We start from the raw sequence: 27,797 nt of genomic DNA on the forward strand, positions 1-27,797 counted from the left end.
CGCCCAAGCCTGGGCCATCTGTTCCCGGGGGTGGGAGGGGAGTGGGGCTTGGCAGTCGGCGCCATCACTTCGGACACCCCCAACCCCGGGGCTGGCCCAACAGCCTGGCCCAGAAATGGCCCTCAGGTGACGGTGGCACACCTAGGAAGGTGAGGGCTGGGACACTCCCAGCCACACCACCCCACCCCGCCACCTGGCCACACCAGCCCTGCCCGCTCAGGACCCCTCGCCAAGCCGCGTTCTGCCCCTCTTCTCCTACTTGCTGTGTGTGGGGGCACGGGGCCCAGAGCCCTCCCTGAGACACCCAGAGCCCACCTTCCTGGTAAGGAAACTCAGGCCAGAGAGGAAATGACACTTGCCTGCGTCCGAGTCCACACCCCTCACTCCTTCACCGAAATAAACTAGCTGAGCAGGGTCTGGCGCCAGCATACTTCTGCGTACGAGGGCTTTAGCGCTGGACAGACACGTAGGCCCCGTTCTGCTCTCCAGTAGCTCAAGGCCAGGGGTGGGCATGACGGCTGACCAATGAGGAAAAGCGCAGGGACAGACGGGTCTTCCAAAGGGAAAGTGGTAAGGAAATTCAAACACAGGCAGGCCAGGCGGCAGGGGCTGGAGGTCAGTTGGCGTGACCAACCACCCTGAGGCGCCTGGCACTGTCCAGGTTTCAATAGCAAGCCCCAGGCCTGGGCAAAACGGGATTTTTGTCACCTGGTAGTACTTCAGTTGTACTACTTTAAAGTGGTACTTTAAGTTGGGCACATTTGAGCTGAATCCCAAACAGGCAGACTCAACTTGAGGGGCTGGGACCCTGAGGGAGGGGATAGGCTCGGGGGTGGGGGGCGGGAGAGGCAGATCACATAACGCCTGGTGGGGGGTTATTTGATCAAAGAGTCAAATCAGGGATCGGCTTGCACATTCTATAGAGAAAAAGAAATTCACCAAGGCTGGAGGCCTGGGGCAAGGGCAGTGCCCTGGGTCCTGAAGCTGGCAGGGACCAGATATTGCCAGGTACCTGAAGCTTCCTGAGGGAGTAGGGGCTTTAGCCCAAGGGCATCAGGGAGCCACTGAAGGGTATAAGCCGGGGCCTGATATGCTCAAGCAAGTAAGAAATGCAACTTAGAGACTCTAAGGCCCCAGGCTGGTCATGCCTTCATGGAGGGCCCCTTCTTGCCACCCCCAGAACACCATCCACCAGTGTCCTCATCCCCAGATGTGTGAAGTCTGGTCATCCTTCCAGGGCCAAACCAAATGCCACTTCCTCTGAGAAGTCTTCCTTGACTTGATGAGAGGCAGGTATAATCATGCTCTATTCTGGGCTCCTCCACCCTGAGGATTCCCAAGGATGGGTCCCATGGGAACCCTCATCATAGTGGCCACCCTGTCAGCTCCCACACTTCGTCACACTGGATCGTCAAGGTCATGTGACCTTGATCCACATCCTGAGTGTGGACACGGAGGTTCAGAGAAGGGAAGTGGTTTGCTTGAGACCACACAGCAGTTGATGGTTGAGTTCAGCTCAGAATTATGGTACTTCTGTCTGAGTTCAGAGTCCCTGGGGCCCTGTCCTCAGGAGTTTGGGGTGGGGAGAAGCAGAGAATGGCCAGCTACCCTCCCACAGAGGATAGATGACTGGTCACCATCAGGGTAGGCTGAGAGGAATGGGCCGTGGGGTGTGGCAGCTGGCTGTATTGTAGAAGCGGGCCATGCTGGGAGATTTACAATGGAAGTCTCCCAGATCAGTTGCTGAATTTCCAGACAGCGTGACCTTGAAAGCTGGCAGGTGGGCGAGGCTGGGGTGGGGTGAGGAGGGGCAGTCTAGGAGCAGCTACTCAGCCTCAGGGATGCCCAGAGGTGCCCAGAGGACCCAGGGAACAGCCTGGTGAAGATGCAGACGGGCAGGGCCTAAAATGCCACCATTACCTCACATTCATTTGTTTGAAGTGGTGAGCGTCCCTCTTAGGGTGCGATAGACCCTCCTCACCCCTCACTTCAGAAGCAGTTCATTAGGCCATCCTTCTGGATAGGAAGATTCAGCACAGTTATTTCTCTTCTCTCAGCCTCGGTCTCCCCACGTGCAAAATGGGGATCCTCATCCCAGGTCCACTCACCCTGTAGGGTTTATTTGAGGCTCACATTAAATCAAATTTATAGCCGGGCTCCGGGGCACATCTAGCTGGAGCAGGGTCAAGAGTCCGGTCAGAAGGCCAGGCAGCTGCTAAGCCATAAGAGAGTTGGAGGGGTTCAGAGACCAGAGAGGACGTTGCCTTTGACTCCTCAGGGGGCCTGTGTGATGACTCTTAGCACCAAGGGACTTTCTAAAGGGTGCCTGGAGATCGGTGGGAGGCGGGACAGGCTGTCTAGCCATCTCATGGGAGAACTGTGAGCTCCAGGGAGAAGCAGAGCCTCCCCTGCCCTGCCAAGGTGACCTCAAGCAAATGCCTGACATGGTTTGCCATGCAAACAACTAGAATCTTCTCTATACCAAGTGGGAGCCGGGATGGAGGATGAGAGGAGGGAGAGGTCTGCCTCCTGCTTCCTCATTCTCCTCCTGCCCCTCAATATTCTTTCCTTGTCTTCTAACCAATTTAGAAATTCATCTAGGTTACTGGATCAATTAAATGACTTAATACCTGTACAGTGTTAACAACAGTTAACCTGACGCAGAGTAAAAACTGAGTGTTAGTGGTTATTTTTGTTGTTATCAACATTACTGCTGTAATGCTCCTCTGTTCAAATCCAAATACCATAGGTAGAATAAATTGCTATCAGTCACTCCCACGTTAGTATGAATTAGTTTAAAAGGCCACCTTGATGGGGCACCTGGGTGCCTCAGTCGGTTAAGCATCCAACTTCAGCTCAGGTCATGATCTTGTGGTTCGTGGGTTCGAACTCTGGTTTGGGCTTGGTGCTGACGGCTCAGAGCCTGGAGCCTGCTTTGGATTCTGTGTCTCCTCTCTCTCTCTGCCCCTTGGCCATCTGTGCTCTGTGTGTGTCCCTCTCTCAAAAATAAATAAACATTAAAAAAAATTAAAAAGCCACCTTGCTTCCCTGCTCACCCTAACCAAAGGTCAGCTTCCCTTGGGATGTGGGTGTGTGTGTGTATGTGGGGGTGCATAAGAAGCAAGATCTGGGCCTCTGAGCATCAGATTTCAGGGTGAACCTAGGTCTTCCCAGTCCAGGTGGATAAGGTGGAGAGACAGGAGGGAAAAGCTTTCAGGGGCTTGAGAGTCTGCCCCTGGTTCTCAACCAAACCACATGTCTGGTTTCGGAGCAGGGAAATCCACAGAGACAGGGATGCAACACCCACCCCTTCCCAGGACAGGTAGGAGGGAGGAAGGAAGGACCCTGAGCTGTACCTGAGCCTGGCTGCCTGTTCACTACTGTGCTGGGCACTGCAGGGAGAGACTGGGGAGACAGTGATGGATTTAGGGGGTGATTATGGGCAAACAGAGTGGAAAAGGAAGCCCTTCAGGTGGCAAATAAGCTTAGTAGAAATGAGACGGGCAGGGGCTGTGATGAGAACGGCTATGCTGGGCACAGGTGGGCACTCGCAAACAGGCCTGGTGGGGAGGCTGGGCTGTAGGGCCCAGTGCCCAAACCCCCAGACCTCCCCAGAACCAAGAAGAGAGAGGAACAGAGGAGAGGCCAGTGGGGCCTTTGGACTGACAAGATCCCACAAGAGTGGCAGGGTCAAAAAGCATGAGGGACTGTGGTCAGATTTACAGAAGACATTCTTGGCTAGCACAGGGAACAAACCAGGAAGTCTGAAGTCCGAAAGACAAGTGACTAGCCCTCTCACAGGGGCTGGTCTCAGCTCTGCCTTAAGGCAGTGAGCAAAGCCTTGTTGCGAGTGGTCAGTTGTGGGAGATCCCCTCACCAGGAGCAGGTCTGTGTCCCCTTTGGGCAGGCACTCTCCCTACCTATCCATATTCCTGGGAAGGCCTCCCTTTGGGCCTCAGTTTGCGTATCTATGAAATGGGATAATAGCACCTATCTTGCCAGGCCATGTGAGGATCCAAATGAGACACAGTGCAGGTCACTGTCCATTCTCAGCTAGGCCACCATTGCTGAGGGCAGGGCTGACACAAGCCCTTCTCTGGCCAATGGCTTAGATAACGTTTGCTGGGTAAACAGTTGGGTCACATGCCCTAGAGCTTGAATCCCACTTTCCTGACCTCCCCACCTCTGTTCTCTTCCCTTCTGCCCTTCCTAGAGGGGCTGAACAAGCTGGGACACAAAGAGGTAGAGGGCCTATACATTCACTGGGCCTCGGCTTCCCTGTCTGCACAATAGCTTAGCTGAACCAAGGGCCAATGTTGGGGAGAGATGATCTCAGATTCTGCCCTAATCTTCATGGGCCATTCCTGCCAGGGACACTGCCCACACCACATCCTGCCCTGCTCTCTTTCCAGTCCGGGACCCTGCATGGCCCTCCAAATGGAGCCAAGAGGAGGTGAGGGCTGAGGCGGGAGTCACCTCAAGTACAATAATAATAACCAGGCTGACAGTTTGAATTATACCTTTTCCAGTTTCTTACCCTATTGATCAGGGAGGACGCGCGTATGTGAATGTGTGTGTGCCCCTGGTCCGGGGCCCGGGGTCTCCACACATGGACTGGGTCAGTCAGGTTAGCAGAGGGATGCCATGCTGGCAGCTCGGATGCCCCTGGGAGGAGCCGGGCTGGCCTGGGATCCCTGAGCACAGGGCTGCAGCCTGGCCTGGTTGGGGCAAGGGAGCAGGGAACTCCTTTCCACAGGTTCTCAAGGGGGTGGGCAGACTGTCCAGGAGCCTAGCTAGTGCCACAGGGACCCCAGTTTGAGGCGGGAGACCCAGGTCTGCCCCGGTGCCCCATCTGAGGAGGCCATGACCCTGCCATCAGCTCTGCCTCTCAAACTCCAACACTCTCCACCCTCTCCTCCAGGCCTCCCCTGACCCTCAACTCCTCACTTCCAGGCCTCAAGGTCAGGGACTAGCTCCCCTTTCCAGCGTTTCCTTGAACGCCTTGGCCTGGGAGTCCAGGTGCCACTCCACAAGTGGCTGGTGAGGAAGGGGAAGTGAGCTGCCCTCTCCATGGCCTAAAAAGCAATCCCTTTAGCCCCTTCTAAAGCTGAATGGTCTCTGGTTCCATACTCTAAAAGAGTTCTTAAGTCCATGAAGTGACTCCTGAGCCATCCTGTGCACGTGTGCCCTCACCTATCACACGCATATACACACATGCAAGTGACTCCAACATTTCAACAGCCAACCCTCACAAGGGTGCACACCTCCTATACTTGAAAATAAAATGGGCATCTTAGCTGGGATGCGCTGGATCTGGGGGTTCTGGGACACACTGGCAGGAATTGGCCTCTGGAGGAAGCTGGGAGGCCTGGGGTCCCCTCCCTCCACCCGTCAGCCCTTCTGAGGATCTGTCTCACCTCCATTTAGCATCAAGCTGGAGGCCCAGGCTGCCCCAGGGCATCAAGAAGTCCTTCCTTGTATTTAGCTTAAATCAAATCAATTCTCTATCCCTTCACTCAACAGACATTCACAGGCAGGCACTGAGGACCCCACAGTCACCCTGTAGAAGGATGGAGAGATCTGCTAGGTCACCTGGGAACCAGGGGCAGGAAGAAGGACGTAGCTTCGGTATCTCCCAGGGGTGGGGGGTGGGGGTGCTGCCTGTGTCCCTGGGTGACTTAAAGCATGGCAATTCCCCATGATCCAGTTTTCCCAGAGAAATGGGACACTCCACCACCTCTCTCTGCCATCTAGTCAGGTGAATGTCTCTCTGAAGTCACTGGGTGTGGTGGGGCCCACTCTGGACCTCAGGCCTGTCTCAGGCACGGACTTAACCCCTCGGGCTCTCACTTAGTCTCCACTCCAAGCTCCATCCTGAAATGGCAGTGATATCTTTAGCTGTTTCTCAGTCCACCTTCTCTCAGAAACTGCTTCCCTGAGGCATCCTACCCAGACCCAGGCCCTTGCCATCTGCTTGCAATTCCACCATTGGGGGTCTCCCCTCCAGCTCAGGCATTCTGTGCATAGTGTTGCTATCAGAGACAGGCTTCTTAAGACCAGTCCTTGCCCCCATCCCCCAAACCTCAGGGGCTGAGGGTCCAGTAGGTCCAGTAGAAAGCCTCTGTCACCCTCCATACAATCAGTGGAGCATATGGCAAAAATGCCCTGTGAGTCCTGGTATCTGGAGGAGGAAGACACTGAGGCTGGAGTGCGAGGTTGCCTAGACGGGAAAGCCCAGGGAGGGCCCAGGAGGGGCAGGCCTGGGGTCCTTCTGCAGGGCATCTCTGGCAAGCTGGGGCAGGACTGGGGCAGGCCTTGGCCGTCAGATCACAGCCCAAGTTTGCAACCCTGAGCATTTGCTGGGGAAGGTGGGGAGATGCCATGGAGCCTTCCCTGGGAGACTGACCCAGATTTCTCTCCCTCTCTCAGCCACACAAGAACACTGAGCGTGTGTGTGTGCGCGCGCATGTGTGTGTGTGTGTGTGTGTGTGTATTCTCAGCTCTGGCAGGCTGAAGGGTGGGAAGGGAGGAGGCTTGCTGAAAGCTCTGGGAAATGAGAGAGAAATCCTCCCCAAATCCCTTGCTTCTGTCACTAATAGCTGGAATTCGCTCTTGACAACAAGGTGAAAGGCCCTGAATCCTGGGGCCTGACCTTGCCGCCAGGAGCTGCAGCCCCAGGCCTGGCTGTTGGAGGAGAGCCCCAGGCCCTTAGTAGTCAGGGCTGAGCCATGACCCCACCCTCTGGCCCTCCTGACCTCTCCTTTCTGGGTTATATCCCATAGGTTCCTCTGGTCCTATGGCAGTGAGCCCCCCATCCAAGGGGCTATGCAAGTGGTGGAGGTGGGGAACCTACCTGTCAGGATCCCATGGCAGGTACAAAAGAGGATGGATAGCCCCTCTCAGCCTGAGCTGTCCCCTTAATGCCCACCTCCACCCACAGTGCCTGTCGCCAGGAGGCCAGACCTCAGGACACAGGGGCAGGCCTTATGAGTAAGAGGCAGGGCAGAGGTGGGCCCAGGCCTGGCAAGAGTGGGTTTGGGAGCTTTCCAGCCCCAGTGGGAAGAAAAGGGTGTGTCCCGTGGGGCTGCAAACTTCGGCCAGAGGCTCTCGTGCACACGTACAGATGCAGGATTGTACTCCCTGGGACACCCTCCTTCAGACATGTGGACACACAGCTATATATGTATATACAAGGACACACTCATGACATACACACAGAGACCTGCATGTACAAACAGAAGCATGCCTGTACACCTGTAAGTGTGAGCTCTACACACAGGTAGACACACGTGTGTTCATGCCTGTGCACATGTAAACCCGGGCTAGGCAGTGCTTCTTTCCCTCCCAGTCTACTCTGGGCCCAGGAGGCATGTGAGAGAAATTTTCCCTGAGACTGGCCACTGGGTGCTCAAGTCAAATCCTGGAGAACCTTCTAGCGGTAAGTCTCCAGAGGGAAGCCTCCTTCTCTGCCAGCATTCCCAGCTCCTTGCCTGCCCGCTACCCTCAGTGGGCCCTGCACCACCTCCTCGCCAGCCAGGCCTTCTCTGCACCAGGCACGGTAGCACCCTGGCTCTGCCATGGACCCTAAGAGCTGAGGGTCTTGTGCCTGCCGAGGACCCCAATATCCCACTGAAGGACAGGAGGTACCCTATCTCACCCACTGCTTATGCGTGACCCCGTGTGGGGTTCTGGCACCATGGGGCCTCAGTCTCCCTCCTCCCACCAAGGCTGACCCTGTTGAGGGGTTGCTTGGAGGGCTGGGAGCTCTGATCACTGGGATGTGTGGGGTGAATGCCGTCATGGTCCAGGTGTATCTGGTTCCTGAGCCCAAGGCAGCCTGCCAGCATAGGTGGTCAGGGCACCCTTGGTCCTCACCCTCTCCTTGGCTGGCTCAGTCACCATGCTGGGCAACACCACGCACCCACAGACACTGGTCTATCACACATCACCCTACACTGGGCCCGAAAGGAGAAGCACTGAGCTCCTCCACAACAAACCCTCAACACTAGGGATTGTCTCACAGGCCCCTCCAGGGGTCCCAAGCATCTGCAGGAGGTGGGGGTGCACCTATATTTCCAATGGCTACCACAGCCACCCCCATCCTCTCTCTATGAGCAGGCCCACCCACCTGGGTATTTTGTAATTGAACTTGCCTCTTCCTGAGGCCGACCTTTGCATAGGCTGTTCCCTTTGCCTGCGGTGCCCTTTCCTCTCCACCAGCCTGAAATAGCTCCTTCTCCGTGCCACCTTCCTCGCCCATCTTGCCCATCCCCACACGATGCTCTGCTACTGCCTCCACTGGGCAAGCTTTATCCTGCACTGGTCAGGTGAGGTTTTGCTTTAGTTCTAAGAAGGCTGTGAACCCCCAGGGCAGGGCCAGGACCAGATCATCTCAGCGTGCTTAAGACCCTCCATAGAATGCAGCACCGGGCACGCAGTAGCCAACAAGTGCTTGTTGAACAAATGAATAAATGATGTGAACACAGGGACATACTTGCCAAGTCCCGGAATGAGCTGAGACACAGCTTTGAACGTCTCTTTCGAGGGTGGGCAGCTTAGCAGGCGGGGCTGCCTCTCTGCCTCAGGGAACCCTGCAGTCAGACACTGGACCCTCATTCAGCAAATACCACCGGCTGGGCAGTCAATGTGTGAGACCCCCGTCCTCAGAGAACACACAATGCTCCCAGGGCAGCACGCACACTCCAGGAAGCCAAGAAGGGGAACCACTTGCCGATTATGCTACCTGCTGTGGGGCCAGTACTGGGCTGGGGGCTGGGGGGGCAAGGAAGACATGATGATGACCCCTGCCTGTTCTGGGACTCTCATGGAAGAGAGATATAATTGGAGGAAATGACTTGATGGACAGAAGAGGCAGAGGAGGGGTGGCTCAGCAGAAGGGCTTGGGCAGGCTCAGTTTCCTTGAATCTCAGTTTTCTTCATCTGTAAAATGGGGATAAGAAGTGTACTTATTAACCCAGAGGGTTGTTATGAGGATCAAATTCTTGTAAGGTGTTTTTTATGTTTATTTACTGAAAGAGAGAGAGAGAGAGAGAGAGAGAGAGAATGAGCAGGGGAGGAGCAGAGAGAGAAGGAGACAGAAGATCCGAAGCAGGTTCCATGCTGACAGCAGAGAGCCTGATGTGGGGTTCAAACTCACAAACTGCTGAGATCACGACCTGAGCCAAAGTCAGATGCTTAACCGACTGAGCCACCCAGGCACCCCTCTTGTAAGAGGCTTTTAACAGAACCTACCATAGAATAAACACTCAAGAAGCAAGAGTGGCCACTATTGCTTATTTTATCATTAGTTCAGAGCAGCCCTACACTAGGCGTGCAGCAAACAGGCAGGTTGGCAGCAAGGGAGCTGAGAGATGTCAAGGACTGAGTAACTTCTCCCTCGATAATGGCAGGCTTGGCTTCCTCTGCTTAAGAACCAAAGGATCTAAAGAGATCTGGGTGGAGGGACACTGAGGGGAGAACTCCCTGGAGGGGGGAGGGAAGCCTGAAGCAGTGGGCACGGAATCTCCCAGGGATATGAGTGCTCATCTTAGCCCTTCTGTCTGAAACAGCGCATGGATGAGGGGGCATGTGCAGTGGCCTGCAGGAAGGGGCTATGCTTGCCTTGCTGTGGAGACTGGCACCTGGGGAGATATGCAGAGCTGAATGTGGCAGAGCTGGGAGGTTCTCCCAGATGGAGGAGGGCAGAGGGCTGAGGAGCTGCTCTCCTGCCTCTGGCCACCTGGGAGGGCTTGCACAGAGCCTTCCTGGGTTGTGGCTGATGCCTGTGGGCTTTCCCCAGGGGTGCGGAGGCCACTCTTTAAAGGAAGCCATCCTAGCAGAACAGGGAGGGGTGAGGGGCCATGGAGCGAAGGAGACAACCTGGGAAGTGAGCTCCCAGGGGGATGAATGGGGTGAAGGGTGCTCTCGAGGGCTGTGCTCAAGGGCAGCAAGCTCCCAGGGGGGAGAAGGGGACAGCTGCCGACCTTCTGCTCAGCCCCCTGCTTCTCCTTCTCTCTACTAAAGGCCAGTCCCCCATCAGCCTTGTCAGTGTGACATTACCAGGTTGACATTACTAAGCCAGAGCTCCTCCATTTGTCTGCCAGATCGGGCCTCAGCCGTGGAGGGATTGCTAACTCCAACCACAATAAGGAAATATCAACGATGGACATCAATATTATTACCTCCCGGTCCCCACCTGTTGATTTAGAGATGAACAGAGCCCTGGGGCCATCTCTCCCTGTGGAGAAGGGAGCACCCTCCAGCTGGATTCATTCATGAAAGTGGGGCCTGTTTCTTCTGGGCAAGGTCCCCTCCACCAACGGCCCAGGGCTGGGGCTGAGGGCAAAGGGTCCGTGTGCAGGGAGGAGGGGCTAGTCCTCCCGCTCAAAGCCCTGGCTCGCCAAGTGACTTCAAGCATGCCTCTTTGCCTCTCTGGACCTCAGTCTCCTCCTCTGCCAAATGGGTATGATAATTCCAGTCCTGCCTACCTCGTGCAACGTGGAGGAGAGAGTGAACTGCAAATGCAAGACGTTTATTGGCTGGAGGAGACAGGTGGGGTAGCTGAGGGGCTGGGGGGCGCTGACAAAGGGACAGACAGGTCCCAGATCAATGAACTCTCAGAAGCACTTATCCTTCCCACCCTCCCAGCCCCACATCCAGCACTCAAAACTTGGTAGAAACCAAACACTAAAGTCAGAAGAGAGGCAAAGCCTGACTCCAATGTACACACAGCAGGCCAGCTGCCGTCTGGTGTCCCTCACCCCTGAGCCTGTGAGGACTTCGGGGCTTTCAACCCACACCCAAAACCCTGCGTACCATGCCAGTCACAGGCAGCACTCACACACAGGGCAGCCCTTCCCCCACCAAGGGGGTGTCGTACGCAGGCATCGTCCCGAGAATCAGAGGAACACGGCATCGTGGAGAAGCACCTTCAGGGGCAACCCAGGCAGCTGTGTGAACTGCCCTGTATACGCCAGAGTGTCGTCAGTCGCTGGCGCATATAAGCGCACACACTCAGAACACACACGTGTGGCCAAGTTCATAAATCAATGTGCACAGGCCAGAAACAGGAAGCACACACAGGTACACACACGTGTATGCACGCAGGGTCTCAGGCCCAGAGCCAACGCTCTTCCTAGCCTGTGGAAACCTCTCCCTGTCGAGAAGGAAATCAAAAGCCCCATGTGGCCTTCCAGGCACATGTGGCCTCTCACGCTGTGGCCAAGCCAAGCAGCAGCGATTAGGCGGCTGGGAAATGCAGCCCAGCGTGGCCTGAATATTTCACGGGAGATTTTGCTTCACAGAAAATCCCTTCTTCGCCTCCGTGCATGTCAGGGTATAATTACCCATTAGGTAGCAGAGCAGAAACCTGGGAGGACGTGCGTGCAGCTCCAGGTCTGGGCCCCTCGCTCTGCCTCTGCCGTACGCCTGGTCTGGCCCAGCGGGGCCCATCCCACCTCTCACCTGCCTCTGAGGGAGGGACAAACAGATGGCATTTGGGGACACGAGGTGTCCTGGCCCAGGGTCACCTCTGCCCTAGGTCCTCAGACTCTGTCCCCACCTAAGGAAGTGCCAAAGCCTCCCATCCTCTTGCCCGCCCTACTCAGGACCTCTCTGCAGGGGCGGCTGGCTTTTCTCACTCCCTTATCTTCCTCTTCTCTCAACTTCTGGCAGTTTCCTGAACAAATGGCAGAGAAGAGCAAGACAGAAGATGGAGAGAAGGGAGAGAGGGCATCTTGGCTGATCCCTGGAGCCCCCCTCGTCTCCCAGCGTTTGCCCACCAGGGTGGGGATAGAGGGGGAGCTTCACACCTCCCTGTAGGAGGACTCTCCCTTACCCTTTTTGCCCTAGAAGAAAGATGTCCACTGGGCCTAGGTAACCTCAGGTGGTATCTCCTCCTGGAAGCCCTCCAGGACCCCTCTCCAGGTCAGAAGCCTTCTCTGGCTCCTACAGCCCCCATTTCCCCTGTATTTCCCTCCATCACTGTTCTGTAATCAAGGGCTCAAAACGTAGATGCCCACAGGGGCCAGAGAGGAGGTGACAGAGCGTGAATCGGCACTGTAATGCTACCGGGAATGGCAGGACCTGAGAAAAATGGAGAGCACATGCCCTGACGGAGGCAGCAACGCCAAGTGACGTCATGGCCCAGCAATCCACCTCCCGGGGTAGACACAAGAGAACAGAAAACATGTCCCCACAAAGACAGTTACACAAATGTTCATAGTGGCATTATTCATAACTGCCAAAAAGAGGAAATGATCCAAATGTCCATGAATGAATGCATAAACAAAATGTGGTATATCCATAAAATGGAATATTACTGGGCCATAAAAAGGAATACTGATACGTGTTATAACATGGAAGAACTTGGAAAACATTATCTTTAGTGAAAGAAGCCAGACCTGACAGGCTACCTGGTATATGATTCCATTTTATTTGAAATGTCCAGACTAGGCAAATCCAAAGAGAGGAAAGTAGATTAGTGGTCGCCAGGGCTTTAGGCATAGAGAGAGGAGGAGTAACCACTAATGGGTACAGGGTTTTCTTTTAGGGTACTGGAAGTGCTCTGAAACAAGGGCAATGACTTTTGTCACTCTTGGGAATACACTGAAGAAGATTGAATTGTACACTTTAAAATGGTGAGTTTTTGGGAATGCAAACTGGTGCAGCCACCCTGGAAAACAGTATGGAGGTTCCTCAAAAAATGAAAAATAGAACTACCCTACAACCCAGAAATTGCACTACTAGGCATTTATCCAAGGGATACAGGTGTGCTCTTTCGAAGGGACACATGCACCCCCATGTTTATAGCAGCATTATTGACAATAGCCAATGTGTCGAAAGAGCCCAAATGTCCATTGATGGATGAATGGACAAAGAAGATGTGGTGTATATATACACAATGGAGTATTACTTGGCAATCAAAAAGAATGAAATCTTGCCATTTGCAACTATGTGGATGGAACTGGAGCCTATTATGCTAAGTGAAATTAGTCAGAGAAAGACAAAAATCATATGCCTTCACTCATATGAGGACTTTAAGAGACAAAACAGATGAACATAAGGGAAGGGAAAAAAAATAATATAAAAACAGGGAGGGGGACGAAACAAAAGAGACTCATAAATATGGAGAACAAACTGAGGGTTGCCGGAGGGGTGGTGGGAGGGGGGATGGGCTAAATGGGTAAGGGGCACTAAGGAATCTACTCCTGAAATCATTGTTGCACTATATGCTAACTAATTTGGATGTAAATTTAAAAAAATAAAAAAAACAAATTATAAAAATAAAATAAAATAAAAAATAAAATAAAATAATAAAATAAGATGGTGAGTTTTATGGTATGTGAACTGTATCTCAATTTTAAAAAACAAAATTGTTTGAAATGGAACAAAACAAATCCACAAGCCACATCCCTGGTTGGGGCCTCCAATTTCTGTCCCCTAGTTTGCACATCTGTCTCTCCCACAAGAATGGAGAGTTGGCCCTCCCTGAGGCCCCTCTGTGGTCCCCAGAGCGGGCACCCAAGAGCAGGAACTGATCCACAACAGTGGCCAAAGCAGCACATTAACCCAGGCCACATCTTGTGCTTTGCAAAACCTCCCTCAGGTGGCTCTGGCCCAGAGTCACAGCTGGGTCTCAGGCAAGGCCACTAAGGCCCAGTGTCAGAGTTGACGTCCTAAAGTCATACAACAAGCTGGAGGCAGAAATGGGCAGAGGACCCAGGCCTCCACAGGGCAGCAGGTGGCCAGCCCCGAGTGGGCACAACCGCGCAGGCAGTTCTGTTGCTGCTTCCCACCTCACAGCCCCCCAGGTTCCCCAAGCCTCAGAATTGAGTCCACTTGCTGGATCTGTCCCCAGTCTCCACTGGGGTCCTGAAAGCAGCTCAGCCACAGCAGTGAGGCCCCTTCCCTCACTCCTTCGTCAGCACCCCTAGCCAGCCCACAATTGCTTCCCATAATCCCTAGGCACAGCCCGCACCATGACCTAGACACCCAGTTTCTTAGAGGCCCAGCACGACGTGACTGGACGCTCAGGGTTGGCCATGGGCAGAGGCCGAGCTTCAGGTGCAGACTGGCACCGGTGGGGTGACCAGCCATCCTGGGACTGACATATATACTAAAGTGGGACAGTCCTGGGCAAAACAGGACAACTGGCCACCATACCTGGAAGGGCCTCATCCCCTTTCTCTGCCCTGGTGGGTGAGCCACAGGGAGAGGGGTTTCTTCTCCTGAAAGGCCCTTCTCTCTCTTCCTCTCCTGCTCACCTTCTTTTACTCTGCCATCCTGACTCCCAGAACCTTCCATCAGCAGAAAGGAATCCTCCCCGGCAGCATCTCCTTCAGGTCCCTTAAGGACAGCAGGTTTCCAGAACCAGCCCTGAGATCCCATGTGTTTGCGGGGATGCGGTGGGGAGGGGCCAATAGAGTAAGGCCCTTCATCCCTCCTTCGTCTGCAGCCACCCTGGAGCCATCAGCTCCCTGAGGCAGGGAAGTGTTTTCTACTTGGTTCACAGCTGTGTCTCCAGAAGACCAGGTGCCCAGTAAACATTTGCGGAATGAACGACTGAGTCTATTTTCCACTCCAAGCTTCCCCCACTTCTTTGAAGTGCTAAAGAATAGAAGAGGGGAAACTCCTGGCCTTGGGAATAAATTCTGAAGTCTTCAAGTGGCCATGGAGGCCTCCTCCATCTGACCCCTCACACCTCTCAGCCACCCCCCAATTCACGACAGGCCCCAGCCCAGCACCCGCAGAGACCCCAGCAGGTGCCCTACCTGGAGGTGCTCTTGAACCTGCTCACAGATACTGAGCTCAGCTCCTCCCCTCCTGGAAGTCTTCCTTCATCACTATTTGCACCCCTCCCAAGGGGCTCCCTGCCCAGCTGAGCCCTCGCAGCAGCCCCGGGTACAGGAGAGAATGAGGGAAGAGCTAGGTGTGTGCCTGACGCAGGTTACCTGGGACCTGGGCCGGCTTCCCGCTGGAAGGGTGTCTGGGAGTCTCAGGGTCTGAGTGCCAGCAACTGGTGTAAGGCCAGGGGGAGGCTTACAGAGGAGAGGAGGGGAGGGAAAAGACAGAGAGGAAGAGGGGAGATGTAGGATTCCAAGAAGGCTGTCAGAGTCCACACGGTGATTAAAGTGGTCGGGTGGCCAGTCACCTTCAGATACATGATATCCCCCAAAGACACAGATCACTGCCCATGCGCAGAGTGAGGTTAAAGGAGGGGAAGGAGGCCCATATGGGAGAGAAAGGCCAGCTTTACACAGTCACATCTTTCTTTACCTCCTGCCCTCATGCACCAGTGGGCTGGGAGGCTGTCGGGTACCTATCTGGGGCCTCGCACTAAGTCCTGACCCTGCTCACACCAAGCCCTAATCCTGGTCACATACTGAGTCCTGACCCTGGTCTCACATGGAGCCCCAATGCTGCTCACACACTGAGCACTGACCCTGGTCACACACCAAGCCCTGACCCTGGCAGGGTAGACTGGCCCTCAAAAACCTAGAAGAGGTTCTAGACACCTCAGCCTCTCTCCTATTACTACTCCTCAAGGCTTGGTGACAGATCTGGTCTACGGGCGTCACAGACAAGTTCCAGCTCTGAGTGACTGCTGGCAGCTGGTGCCCAAGGTAGCTAATGGGTGTCTGATTTCCTGACCTTCTCAAGACCAAGACTGAGAATGTGACAAGCCTCCTCTGATACCAGGACCCAGCAAGTATCTAATAGATGTCAGCCCCGGTCCCGGGTTTCCACACAGTAGCTGCCACTCCCCTGCCCCCCTCCCCTCCCACATGGATCCAGCTCCACCTCCCTCTCTTGCCCAGGGCCCAGAAGAAAGCTGTGAATTGCTGGGTACTGGCCTCCCCCCATCACCCCTCCCCCTTCCTGGCCTTTCCCAGCCCAGATACACATCACACCGGCCCCCATTCAGTGTCCTCAGCTGGCTGTCAGCTAATCCCTGCAGAGGTGTTAACTGATAATTAAGATGTGAGCTGTAAACTTAAAGTGTGATTCCCTGCCAGGAGTATTCTGGTTTTAACAGGTTCCTCTTCAAAATGGGAAAACCTTCAAGACCTAGGCAAATAGCAGGCAGGGAAGCAGAGTTGGGCGGGGTGGTATATTTTGGGCCGGAAGCCCTTCTAACCTTTCTGGAAACCACTCCCCTTCCCCTCTCCCTTCACCTGGGTGGATAGAACACAGGCACGGGAGCAGAAAGCTGCCTCCCAGTCTCAGCCCCACTTCCTAAGAGTTGATGCCATTGGACATGTGTGATGAAAAACTGCCGAGCCTCAGTTTTCTTGTCTGCAAACGGGTATACGACATACATACCAACCCTGCAGAACTGTGCGGGCACACAGGAGGCCCTCAATACTGGAGAGCTCCCGTCCTCCCTAACTTCCCTTCGCTTCTTCCTTCACTGAAGGCGACTGTGTCAGCTTGCATTCCTGTCCCTGCACACTCCACCTTCATCCATCACCAAGCCTCGACTTTCTCACAAAGATCAGTGCAATCGAATGACGGCAATGGAGCTGCAGAGCAGGGAGGAAAGCTTACTCGATGAAGTGTCAAAGCCAACTGGCTAGTCTTTTAGGGAAAAACACTTCGATCCCTACCTCAAACCACACACCTAAAAACAGTCCAGGTGAACTACAGATTTAAATATTTTCAAATATCAAAAACGACTAGAAACAACATAAGACAACATTTTCAAAGCTTTGCAGTGGCCAAGGCCAGAAACTCTAACGGAAAAGAGTGGCAGACCCTGACTACAGGACAGTTTTCAACATTTCAGGGTTAAGAAAAACTCTATAAACTTAAATGACAACCCCCCCCACACACACACACACAAAACTGTAAAAAACATTTGCAACATACTACAGATAAAGGGTTAAATCCCTTAACCTCTTATAAATCAATTTGCTCTTGCAAGTCAATAAAATGTATTTCACACAACCACCGCCCACCCACCCCAATCACTGAAGCCAAGGTCATCTGTGATCTCCCACAGCTAATGCATGATCAATGCTCCCTCTGCACCTTACTCAAACTTATGCTTGACCCCTTGGCTTCCAGGATCTCATACCTGCTTGGTTCCCCTCCACGTCACTGGTTGCTCTTTCTGACTCACCTTTTTTGGTTCCTCCTCAGCTCCCCAACTTTTAACTGAAGGAAGCCCCAAGGCCAGGTCTTTGGTCTTTCTTCTCTTTTCTATTTATATTCACTCCTTTGATGTTCTCAACCAATCTCAAGGCTTAAAATAATACCTTTATGCTGATAACCCCAGATTGTGTCTCCAGCCCCAAACTGTCACCTGAACTCCAGCCTCACACATCCAACTGTCAACTCCACACTTCTTGAATGTCTACTTCGCTTGTCTCCAGCCAGAGTCTGCTCACAGGTGTGCTACCTACGCAGTCACACATTGTCCCTGAGTGTGGTTTAATGCTCTACTGTTACCACTTGGCAATTCTTAATCATTTTTTTAAAATAAAGGGCCACCATTCCATTTTCATTTTGTTCCAGGCCCCACACATTACATATCCAGTCCTGTCCACAGGTGAGCTCTTCTCCTTCCCTACATCAAACTCATTCTTCCTCCTCGCTGTCCAGTCTGTTGATGTCCAGTCTGTCGCTGCCCTTCCAGATACTCGGGCCCAAACGCTTGGAGTCATTGCTATGGACTAAATGTGCCTCTCAAAAGTCATATGCTGAATCCTAAACCCCTAATGTGATGGTACTTGGAGGTGGAGCCTTTGGGAGGTAATTAGGATTAGACGAGGTCATGAGGGTGTGGCCCTGGTGATGGGATTAGTGCCTTTATAAGAAGAGGAAGAGTACACCAGGGCTCTCTATCTCTCTGTGGTGCACAAAGAAGAGGTCCTATGAGCACACAGATGGAAGCTGTCTATAAGTCAAACAGAGGGTCCACACCAAGAACTGAGTTTGCCAGCACCTTGATCTTGGATTTCCAAGTCTCCAGAAGTGTGAGAAGTAAATGTTGTTGTTCAAGCCACCCAAGCCTATGGTATTTGGGTATGGCAGCCCAAGATGACTAAGACAGTAATCCCTGGCTCTCTCTGTCTCACACACCACCTCATCCAATGTGTCAGCAAATCCTCTTGGCTCTACCATTAACACGCACCAAGAACCTCTTCACTTCTCCCCACCTCTGCCAAGCCCCCCTGCTCTAAGCCCCCACTGTTTCTTCCTTGGATCACTACCACAGCCTATTGACTGATCTCCCTGCTTCCCTGGCCTTCACAGCAGCCAGAAGGATCTGGTTAAAATGAAATTCAGATCACGTCATGTCACTATTCAGAACCTTCCATGTCTCCCTTCTTCATCCTGAGTAAAAGCCAAGTCCTCAGGGTGGCCCATGTGGCCCTGTGTCATGTGCTCTTGATCCCTCTCTGGCCATACCTCCCACTCTCTCTCACTCCCCTTGTTCCAGTCACTCTGGCCTTCTCACTGAGCCCTGCACGGACCAGGCCTGCCTGGCACTGAGGATCCCAAGCTGTCCACCTGATTCAGTCTCTTGCTTCCTGCTCGTGTCCTGAAGTGCCACCTCCCAGCAAAGTCTGCCTACCAGATCCAGGCTCCCCAACATTCCCCACCCCTGCCCTGCTTTATTTTTTCCTCTTTTGCACTTAACACTACCACACACACACACACACACACACACTATATTTCACTCATTTATCTGTTATAAGTTCCATGGAGCAGGTCTGTTTCATCAGTTTTTGTTTACTGCTAGGTCCCCAACGCAAACAGTGCCCAACACGTAGTAGGTGATCAATAAATACCTACTGAATGAATGAACAGATACATAGAAAAATGAGCTGAGGACATAACATGAACAGGCAATCCACAAATGAAGAAATTAAAATGGCCAACAAACATATATGAACATGTTCAACCTCATCAGTAATCAAAGAAATGTAAAATAAAAGCAGTTTTACCTAACAGATCAGCAGAGATTTAAGGGATTGCTAATGCCCATGGTTGGCAAGGATGAGGGGATGAAGCCTCTTGCACATAGTAAGTCGGCACAACCTTCTGGAGGTTGACCTGGCTGTACAGATTAACTCCTGTAATGTGCATGCCCTCTGACCCAGGTGGTTCACTTTCAGAGACACTCCTTAAGGACTCATAACCCCAGTGCATGGCCATGTACGAACTGGGAGGTTCCCTGAAGGAGATCTATAAACAGCCAAACACTGGAAACAATCTAAATGGCCACCGACAGGATTAACAATTGATATAAGGCTTAAAGACCAGCCAAACAACTGGACATAAAAGGATTTGAAAGAACTCTGGAATGACCTACACAGTATGTTGTTAGATGAAAACTCAAATGACACAGCAGTATAATTAGGATGATCCCATGCTTTTGCTTTTAAAATATGTTTATAAGTGCACAGACAAAAATTTTGGAGGAATAAATATTGAACTAATTAGCAGTGTTTAGTCATGGGGAGGAAGAGATTACGGACAGGCCTCGAACTGCATGCTCTACATACTGCTGGATTGTTAGATGGATACATAGATAGATACATAGATGGATGGATGGATGGATGCATGGATGAATAGATGGGTGGATGGATAGATACATGCATGCATAGATGGTGAGTGGGTGGATGGATGGGTGAATGGATGGATGGATGGATGGATGGATAGGTGGGTACATGGATGGATAGATGGATACATAGATAGATAGATAGATAGATAGATAACATATAGAGAACATATATTACATTACTAGTCAGAAAAATGACTCCAACTGCCAAGAAGACACTTCTGTCACCCCATTGTTGAAAGATACAGAAATAGGACATTCCAAGCCCTCCATTATCTGGCCCTGCCTCTTCCCTGTTGCCCCCCACCTCCAGCCCCACACCCCATGCACTCTGGGTTCCAAGCACATGAGACAATTTTCTATTCTTGGTTCTTTTTGCAGCTCCAGGCCCGTCTCACAGCTCTGTTCACGGGTACAGAGGCCCAGCCAGCCCTACCTCATGGCCTCCTTGGCCTGGACTCTGCTGTCAGAGAGCCAGAGAGGAGAAGACAGGCACCCTGAGAGCACAGTCAACAGCCTCCAGCGGGAACCCCCAGGGCTCTGCCCCAGATTGGCCTATGGGAACCTGGGGGATCAGGAGATGTCCACTGATTGTGACCTATTCAGGCTTGGCCACCCCTGGGTCCAACACATCCACCACAGGCACTGGAGACAGCTGATCCGAAGGGGCCAAGGTGGACCCAGCAGAGAGGACTCCGCAGGAGAAGAGGGGCACTGGGGCCCCCTCAGGCCCACTCAGGTTGCCAAATTTAGCAAAAATCTGGGGATATACTTATGCTTAAAAATGATTTGTTGTTTGTCTCAAGCTCAAAATTAATTGGATACCCTGCAAAGTTTTCTGGCAAGCCCAGCCCCAAACCCATCCCACCTTTGGGGCACTTGGCCCTGAGCAGAAAGCCTTCATCTGGGGTGCCCAGGAGCAGCAGAGAAATGCCAAGTGGCTTAAAAGTCAGCTGGGCTGTTCCTGGTGCCCAGGAGGAACACCTCTGCCCTGGAGGGGTCCTGCATGGAGTAAGAGCTGTCACTCATGGAAGCACACACAGGGCTAGCATGGCGACTCTGGCAGAGAAACGCCAGAGTGACAGCAAAGGGAGCCCCACAGAGACAGAAGTACCACAGCCAAAGTACTTAGCAAGTGTGTGCAGTGAAACGACACTGAACAAACCGCAGACAGCAACCATGTCAGAAAAACCGAGGCTGGCAGAATTAGATGTCCTGGGGCCTCTCAGTGTCCCCAAGTCCCCCAGGAGGCCCTGCTACTGCCAGGGACTTCAAACCACACCTGTGCCCCACACCACTGCCCCTGGGAGGGGCTCATCCACAGAGGGCCTTCCTGCTCCTCACTCCCAGAGCCCTCCCACCCAAAGCAGAGGCGTGAGGCGACGTGACTCCCCTTGCTTTCTCCTTACCTGGGTCAGACGGCGCCGGGAGGCAAACAGATCAGCCTCTGGGGGCCCGGGGAGCAGCAGCCTATTGGTCGCGGTCCCAGCATGCACTGCAATGGGAGAGCAGGAAGGTTAGTGCAACTAAGATGGGCTTCTGCTAGTCAACCCAGGATGTCTGGCCTCTGCCTCACCAGCACCAACAGCACCCTTAGCAAGGTCCCAAAGGCCCCCTACCCCCGGGCCCTCCGTGCCAGTCCCCTGTCCCAGACTGCAAGTGTCTGGCTGGCTGACCACTCCTCCCTGCAGGAGGCTCCCAGACCCCTCTCCTCCTTGTCAGGGCACCCCTCCATCACATGGTCCTCCTCCTGCACATGGTCACAAGCTGCTGTTTCCTGCCTGCCCCCCTCACCCTGCCCTGCTCCCTGGGCTGCCTGACCCACATCAGAGTTTTGGTCACCCTCTATATATGCCCCCCAGTGGTGCCATCATGCCCAGAGAGAATGGAAGCTCCTGCCCTCGCCTCCTCCCTGGCACAGCACCAGCCTCTCTCTGCCTGGCCCCCACCTCCTCCTGATCCTCGCAGGCCTGGCTCCTTCTCCTCATCCAAGTGTCCAGGTTCAGTTCCAGACACCTCCTCAGAAAGCCCTCCCTGACCTCTGTATGAGGCCCTCCTAACCCAAGTCACGCTACTCTGACTGATCTGTCACTCCAGTTTCCCTGTCTCAACAACCTCACGGCGAGCATTTTTTTTCCAGGCAGGTTAATTGAGCTACCATTTACCTGGAGTAAAATCTACACTTTCCAGTGCAGTTCTGTGAGTTCTGACAGCTGCATGCAGCCATGTTACCACTACCACATTCAAGGTCTAGAACAATTCTACCACCCGAAAAGTCTCCACGTGCTGTCCTTTTGTAGCCAACTCCTCCCCAACCCCAGCCCCCAACAACCACTGATCTATTTTCTGTCTCTATAGTTTTGCCTTTTCCAGAATGGCATACAAATGGCTTTATCTGTATGTATCCTTTGGAGCCTGGCTTTATTCATTTAGCATATAATGCATTGGAGATTTACCTTTGTTGTTTCTCTGTTGTTCCAAATTTCATTCTTTTTTATTGCTGAATAGTATTCAATTGTTTACCCATTCACTAGCTGAAGGACATTTGGGCTGTTTCCAGCTTTTGGTGACTATGAATAAAGCCACTATAAATATTCACATACAGGTTTTTATGTGAACATAAGTTGTTACTTCTCTTGGGTAAATCCCTAGCATTAGGATTGCTGGGTTATATGGTAAACATATTTTTAACTTTATAGGAAACTGCCAAACGGTTTGTCTTCTCTTTTCTTTTTCTTTCTTTCTTTCTTTCTTTCTTTCTTTTTCTTTCTTTTTTTTTTTTTTTTTTTGGCCAAACTGTTTTCTGAAGTGGCTGTGCCCCATATTGCAGTCTCACCAGCAACCTATGAGAGTTCTGGTTGCTCAGTATCCCAAAGCTTTTCTCATCAGGCCCTGCCAGACACTCTGGGTTTCCCTGGCCTCGGCCACCCCAAGTGGAAAGAATGAGCCAAAGTCATGGCCTTGGGTCTTCTGAAACCCTTGCTCTTAGTGGTCCCACAATACCCCTTGTACAGAGGATTTTACTGCTCACTAACGTCTGGGTGCGTTTCCTCCATCCCAGCAGAGTGTCCCCTACACTTTCTCAGCCCCCCCTTGCAGTGAGTTGAGGCTATGTGAGAAGTTTTGGTCGGTGGGCTATGAACAAAAGTGGTGTGTGTCATTGCTGGGCCAAAGCATTTAAGACTCTACCACTTTCTCTTCTTTGCCACAGTGACTGGAAGAGACCATGTGTTCCAGGTAGGACAGCTACAAGATGGTGGAGCTTCTATCGGCCTGGGCCCTGCATGACTATGGACCAGAGTCTGCCACCCTCCCCACTTCCCACACTGGATGTATAATGGAAACAAAGGATATACTGTAAATAAAGGAAGAAAGAATAAGGGAGGCTTTGTTGCACTAAATCACCAAGAGTTCCTAAAAAACCTGTTGGTTTAGCACAATCTTGTCTTTCCTACCATATCACCCCTGGCCACTTGGGGCACGTGACCTGTATTTGGTTTGAGGGGATGCTTGATGACTTTCTGAGTGAGAGAACTAAGCTCCATTTGGGAGCCCCTAAATAACTAGGATTTCAGTGGGGGGCAGAAATATGTCAACCCCCAGTCTGAAGGGTTCTCTATCCACAAGGAAAAGGGGGAAGTTTCAGGGCCTATAGCAGGATCCACAAGCAGGGCAATTCCCATCTGGAGAAGGCAGGTGTGAGCAGAGGCAAGCGGTAGCATCTCCATGACAGTGGGGCCTTGGCTTACATTCAAGGGCTTGAAATGCACTTTAGAACAAAGGCTGGGGCATCCTCAGAGCTCTGCCCCTGACTCAGGTCTAGGATCAGCTCTAGAAAGGCCCTGGGGCCCCCTATGAGTCTGCCCTGGATTGACAACTGGGGGTGGGGGACTCTGACTCGTGGCCCTGGAGCCACGAATGACAGTAAGCTTCAAGCTTAATTATACACTTATATTTTGAACTTATCGGCATTTTACTTTGGCAATTATCACCTGAAATGTTGTGTGCTTCTGTGGGACCACGCAGGGAATAGGGAGAAGAGACAGTCCCTCAAGATAACAACAGGCTCTGTCAAGCGACCTGAGGGGAAATCCCCTAACGTCCACAAATGCCCCTGTGACTTCCTCAATTATTCCAAGAAGTAAGATCTGGCTGTAGTAGAATATACTCCCTCCCCCCGACACCTCCTGAAAAACAAAAAGGGTACAACATGGCTTCCTTGACGCCATTAGAAAGACCCTTCAATCGTAAGGGCAAACTTGAGAAGGTTCTTAAGTGTGAGCACCGATGCTGGTGTCAGTGTGTATCCAAAGGCTCATCTGGCTTTGAACTTTGGCCAGGCTAGTTGGAAATCACAGCACGGCACAGCACCCTATAGAGGTACTATGGTATGCTGGGGAAGGGGGCTTGGGGTGGAGGTGGGGGAAGGTGTTGAAGAAGCCCTTGGGACAAAGCCAGGCTTGGTGGAACCTGGGGACAAGCTTGGTGGGACCCTGGGGACATGGTGACCAGGCTTCCCCAAAGCAGTCATAAAGAATCTTCTGCCAGGGCCTTGGAGGGGGGGTGGGGGGCGGGTCTGTAGTCAGGTGTAACAGTCTCCTGGGAAGGACTGGAGTGAGTTCTGCCATCCGTTGGGTCACAAATAAACAGATGTGACTGATACCATGCAAATGAAAACAAAATCCTACAAGAAACAGGCAATAACTGCTCCATTCTTTACCACAAGGATTTCTTTACCTGGGAGCTTATTTCAATGATGAGAAATCCTTAATGGTGAGTTTGGTGATTTCAGTGATAAATTTTTAATTGGGTGCAGACCTGAGGTTTTACCCTGGTTTGAACACCTTGCACCCACCCCTCACAGCCACAGGATGTGCTTAGATATGCTCGTGGGAAGAAAATGTGCTCAAAATTTGCTGTGCTCTCTGCTTTTGTTTCCTATGGGCAAGTTTTCTGGCCAACGATTCTGAGAATGACTCATCCTGGGGTCAGGGATCCAGTGATGGCTCATGGCTAGAGTGGAGAGTTGGCTGGCCTGGGGTCAGCTCAGACCCCCCACCTCGAAAGTGCACCTGAGCGTCTATACTCAGGGAGGAAGGAGTTTTAGATCTGGATGTTATGGTCTGGTTCTCAGAGACCGGATAATGTTGGGATGAATGCATGGGCTTGCAGAAAATGCCTGACTAGAACTGCTTGGGGGAGGATTCCCTGAGTGCAGAATGAATCGTTCTCCTCTGAATGGTTTTTGCTGAATGACTGGACTTTAATTCACTGTCTGTGGAGGGCTTGGGGGCTGAAAACAGAGGACAGAGGTTCAAAGGCAAATGTTGAAAGAAGTTCCCACGGGGAAGAGCTGGCATAGGAGAGAGGTAACAGGTGGAGGGAAAATGGAGGAGGAAGAAGATTGAAAAGAGGGACAGATGCAGGTGAGGTGAACACCTTGCTATCATCATCATCGGAGTCATTGTGGAGAGCATCCAATGAGCCCCGAGGGGGCTCAGCACTTCATAGGTGCTAACACATTTAATCTCCACCAACACCCCACAAGGTGAGTACTGTGATCATCTACATTTTCAGAATGGGGAAACCGAGGCACGGAGAGGCAAAGTAACTTGGCTTGTAAGGAATGGGGCTGCATTTCCCACCCATGCGGTCTGGTTCCAGCACTCATCCTAAAAGTCCTGATAAAACTGGGTTGGTCAGGTTAGAAATGAATGAAAGGCTCCTCAATGATGTTGGTGGGTATTCTGTGTGGGTGGTCAGATCTAAGTTGTTGAGAAAAATCCCCTTTCTGTTACTTACTAGCTCTGTGGCCTTGAGCAAGTTACTTAACCTCTCTGGGTCTGGTTCTTCATCTGTAAAATATACTTCATATGGTAGTTCAGATTACAGAGTGCGCGTGTGTGATGCTGCCTACAGTACCTGGCAGAGAACAGATAATCCACAGAGTAGAGCCCACACTATACCCCCTCCATGGAGCCACAGTCTAGACACCAATCTCCAGAACTTGAAGCACGTACATGCGTGTGCGTATGTGTATTCATATGTGCCGTGCTCCTGCCAAGGTGAGTACTCGTGTGCACCTGCAGGCATTTCCCTCCCTAATCCTGTCCCCGATTTAGCCATACACCCGGGCATCACCCCAAAGTCCTTTTTCTCTCCCTCTCTCATCCTCACATCCTATCATCATGGGCAGTCGATCCCGGAATATTTCCCAAACTCACCTTCTTCCCGTTTTCCCCTACCCCCACCCCAGCACAAAGGTCTCACTCAGCTGCTTCCTATCCTCTTGCTGTCCCCCCTCCACCCGTGCTCCTCACAGTGGCAATCCGAGTGACCTTACCCAGTCACCCATCTGACCTCCACTTAAATCCCTTCCAGGAAGGCTGGCCAAGCAGGATGTGAAACTCACAAGCCCTGAGGAGAAGTCTGACAGATTTGACTAAATAAAGATCTAAAGCTTCTATACGGCCAAAGAGACCATAAACAAAGTTAAAAAGACAAACAGCAGACTAGGGAAAATATTTTCAACACGCACAACAGACAAGAAGTTTTAAAATTCCTAATAATCTAAAAGCTCCTTTATATCAATAAGAAAAAGGAAAAAGAAAAAAAGAAAGAAAAATGAGCAAAGGATATGAACAGTCAATTCACAGAGGAGGAAACACAAATGGTCCATAACCGCATGAAAAGATGCTCAGCCTCGCTGGGGAGAAGGCAAGTGAGTGCTGAAACCACAGCAAGACGATTTCCTGGATTAGCAAAAATTAAAAAGCTTGATAATGTTCAGTGCAGAGGACGGCATGGGGAAATGGCCACCCACAGATACTGAGAGCGGGAGCATAACCTGGCCTGGCCCTTTGGAAGAGCACTGTGGCACTACCCAGCAAAATTTAATAAACATACCCTTCACCCGGGCAATTCCATGCCTAGAAATCAATCTCACACAAATGCTTACACATGTCAGCAAGACAGATATGCAAGGATGGTCACTGAAGCATTATTTGCAAGAGTGAAAAACTGAAGACAACCTAAAGATCCATCAACCCAGGAACAGTTACATAAATTACACTATGTCCAAACAAGGGAATATTAGGCAACCATTAAAAATACCACACACCCGTATGCTGGGACACTGACAGATGCCCACAACACACTGGGAAGTGAAAAATGGAAGTTATGGAATAATGTGCATAATACTATTCCATTTTTTTAAAAGTAATATACGGAGGCACCTGGCTGGCTCAGTCGGTGGAGTGTGCAACTTTTGATCTTGGGATTGAGTGTGAGCCCCACATTGGGTGTAGGGATAACTTAAAAATAAAATCTTTAAAAAAAAAGTAATATACAATAAATAAATTTGTAAGGCACAGAAAAAGTTCTGGAAGGAGGTACGCCAGACCTTGGCAGAATAAGATTTAAGGGCAAAGAGGGAACTTCCATACTTAACAGGACACACTTCTGTACTGTTTCAATGTTTTTGCATGAGCAAATATTAAAAAAGAAAGAAAGGGGAAAAAGTACCCCCTTTCGTGGCCCTTCACAGGCAGTAGGACTAAACCCCTCAGTGTGGACCCAGGGTCCCTCAGGACACAGCCTTTGTGTACCACCAGCTGGGATCGCCTCCTGGTCTATTCCGACCTTAAGTCTAGACACAGCCAGATCCCTCGTATGTCCCCCAAACTGCCTCTGGGTCTTCATCTGTGTGGTTCCCTCGTCTGGGTATGTCCTTCACTGCCCCTGAGCCTCATCTTTCAAGTTGGTGCTCATGTGTCACCACCTACTGGAAACTCTCCCTGAATGCTGGGCCCTATGCAGCCTCCAGGCTCCCTCCCATAGTGATGGTGACAGTCAACTGCCAGGAAGCACACGTAGTGTGTCTGTGTTAGGGCTGTGCTATGTGCTTTACACTGTATTGACTCGCTTAATCCTTAGAGCAACCCTAGGTAGGTTTGTCATCACCTCATTTAACAGATGAGGAAACTGAGGCACGGGAAGACTACATGACTTGTTCTAAGTCACACAGCCAGTCATCAGCAGAGCCAGTGAGTAGAGCCAGGCAGAGTGCCCGTGCAGCCGTCCACCAGCACTGGACTACCTTGGTACCTGTACCTGGTGGCCCCAAGACTTTCCTGTGAACCCCAAAGGTGGGTTTGCCTTGTTCTTGCCCCCCAGGACTTGGGCACAGAGAGGTCTGCTGGGGCCAGAAGCCTGCCCCCCGTCCTCA

General features: G+C 52.0%; 1 protein-coding gene across 1 annotated transcript in view; it reads right to left on the reverse strand.

Moving 5' to 3' along the window:
• LINGO1 (leucine rich repeat and Ig domain containing 1) overlaps positions 1-27,797 on the reverse strand; it is a 75,892-nt gene that overhangs the window by 42,668 nt on the left and 5,427 nt on the right. The window contains exon 2 of the mRNA XM_043554950.1: positions 20,980-21,065. The gene's annotated coding sequence lies outside the window, so the exon portion shown is untranslated. The remainder of the gene's footprint in view (positions 1-20,979; positions 21,066-27,797) is intronic.

This window comes from Prionailurus bengalensis, chromosome B3 (assembly GCF_016509475.1).
Source record: "Prionailurus bengalensis isolate Pbe53 chromosome B3, Fcat_Pben_1.1_paternal_pri, whole genome shotgun sequence".
Lineage (NCBI taxonomy): Eukaryota > Metazoa > Chordata > Mammalia > Carnivora > Felidae > Prionailurus > Prionailurus bengalensis.